This window comes from Oncorhynchus tshawytscha, unplaced genomic scaffold, assembly GCF_018296145.1.
Source record: "Oncorhynchus tshawytscha isolate Ot180627B unplaced genomic scaffold, Otsh_v2.0 Un_contig_2939_pilon_pilon, whole genome shotgun sequence".
NCBI classification, from domain to species: Eukaryota; Metazoa; Chordata; class Actinopteri; order Salmoniformes; family Salmonidae; genus Oncorhynchus; species Oncorhynchus tshawytscha.
This window is the reverse complement of record NW_024609175.1, coordinates 22,501-25,000: the sequence shown is the minus strand read 5'-3', so window position 1 is coordinate 25,000 and position 2,500 is coordinate 22,501. Positions and strand designations below refer to the sequence as shown.

Sequence of the window (2,500 nt, the reverse complement as noted above, 5' to 3'; positions counted from 1 at the left end):
CAGCCCAGTTGAGCTCAGATCAGTTTGAGTCAGTAGAATAACTGAATCAGTCCTACCTGTTTGCTGTACTTATTTCCCGTTTGGGATCCATACTCAGAACACTGGTCTGACCCCAGAGACATGGCATCAGCGTTCCCACTTCCACCACTACCAGTGGACCCTCCGGACCCCACGAAGGTGTTAGAGGGGGCAGCTCCTGTACAGCCTGGTGCTTTTTCCCTCGGCTGGGGGCTGTAGGGCTGGAGGTGTACCGCGGGGAGCGGTGAGCTTGACTTATAATGCCTGGCCAGGTCTGGGCTCGACTGGTGATGCCTGGCGCCCATGCGCGGGCTCCCGGGGTCTCCGTCCACCGCGCAGTACCTCGCCGCCAACCTCTCGCTGGCGCTGCTCACGTCCTCGTCGTCATCGTCGACGTTGGCGACGTGGTGGTCGTTGCCGTGGCGACGGAGCCCGTTGACCGTGACGATGCCGCTGTAGAGCGGCCGTTCAGTTTTATTACCGGCTCCGGCTCCTCCGGCGCCTCCGTTCCGTTTGTCCCTGCGGGGCTTCCGTCCGCGGTCCAACGTCCCTCCCCTGGTTTGTGGCACGGCCGGTTGAGGGCTGAAGAAATCCTCCTCTGGTTCTTTCTTCCCGGCCTCGTATCCGTTCTTGCCCTGGGCGCCGCACTGGCGGGCCATCACCACTAGGAGGATGACCAGGATGACTGCCGCGGCGCCCGCCAGGACACCGATGGCCACCGAGAGGCGCTGTTTCCCCAACGCTCGCTCGCTGTCAGGGTCGCCTGCGATGTCCAGGTAGAGAGGGGCGGCCAGACTACGAGCCACCTAGAGAGAGGGGTGGTGGGTGGGAGGGGAAATGAAATAATTCAAGGGTTTAAGTAGAGAAAAGCAGAAACTGTAAATCACTACTCTGTCCTACAAAGGCAAAACGCAGTAACTACCAATTTGGTCAAAAATCTTTGATCTGCTGTGATGGCCAGGGTATATTGTCTGATGAATGTGATATGTAGATTCCTGACACAAGAACAAGGCAGTTGACGGGAACATATCATGGAGTCTGTCTAGACAGAAAAATACTTTGAAGTCAGATTTTGCAGTAAAAAGAAATGACGTAGTTACTGCGTTTTGCATTATAACGTCAGAGTGAGTAGAAGACACCCTGAGAAAGAGGGGGAGAAAATCAATATATTTACATGTCAAGATATTATTTCGGACTATATTATTTCGGACTATATTATTTCGGACTATATGATTTCGGACTATATTATTTCGGACTATATTATTTCGGACTATATTATTTCGGACTATATTATTTCGGACTATATGATTTCGGACTATATTATTTCGGACTATATTATTTCGGACTATATGATTTCGGACTATATTATTTCGGACTATATTATTTCGGACTATATGATTTCGGACTATATTATTTCGGACTATATTATTTCGGACTATATGATTTCGGACTATATTATTTTTTTGGACTATATTATTTCGGACTATATTATTTCGGACTATATTATTTCGGCTGTACTATATTATTTTGGACTATATTATTTTGGACTATATTATTTCCGGACTATATTATTTCGGACTATATTATTTCGGACTATATGATTTCGGACTATATTATTTCGGACTATATTATTTCGGACTATATTATTTCGGACTATATGATTTCGGACTATATTATTTCGGACTATATTATTTCGGACTATATTATTTCGGACTATATTATTTCGGACTATATTATTATTTATATTATTTAAATATCTGACTTCATGTATCGAACTGTAAAAAAAAATATAGAGAAAATAATAAAATGTAATAAAATGCTTGGTAGCGTTAGTCAGCAGCTGTAGCTAGTCAGCTGTAGCTAGTCGGCTGTAGCTAGTCGGCTGTAGCTAGTCGGCTGTAGCTAGTCGGCTGTAGCTAGTCCGGCTGTAGCTAGTCGGCTGTAGCTAGTCGGCTGTACCTAGTCAGCTGTAGCTAGTCCGGCTATAGCTAGTCGGCTGTAGCTAGTCGGCTGTAGCTAGTCAGCTGTAGCTAGTCCGGCTGTAGCTACCTAGTCGGGCTGTAGTCGGCTGTAGTAGTCGCTGTAGCTTCAGCTGTAGCGGTTCTGAAGCTGAAGCTAGTCGGCTGTACCTTGTCGGCTGTAGCTAGTCCGGCTATACCTAGTCGGCTGTACCTAGTCGGCTGTACCTAGTCAGCTGTAGCTAGTCAGCTGTAGCTAGTCCGGCTATACCTAGTCGGCTGAAGCTAGTCCGGCTATACCTAGTCGGCTGTACCTAGTCGGCTGTAACTAGTCAGCTGTAGCTAGTCAGCTGCAGCTAGTCCGGCTATACCTAGTCGGCTGTACCTAGTCAGCTGTAGCTAGTCCGGCTGTACCTAGTCGGCTGTAGCTAGTCGGCTGTACCTAGTCAGCTGTAGCTAGTCCGGCTATACCTAGTCGGCTGAAGCTAGTCGGCTGTACCTAGTCAGCTGTAGCTAGTCAGCTG

The 2,500-nt window shown here is 47.8% G+C and overlaps 1 pseudogene; it reads right to left on the bottom strand.

Annotated features, from left to right (window-relative positions):
- Positions 1–2,500, bottom strand: part of LOC121844391 — an 83,428-nt pseudogene that overhangs the window by 64,149 nt on the left and 16,779 nt on the right.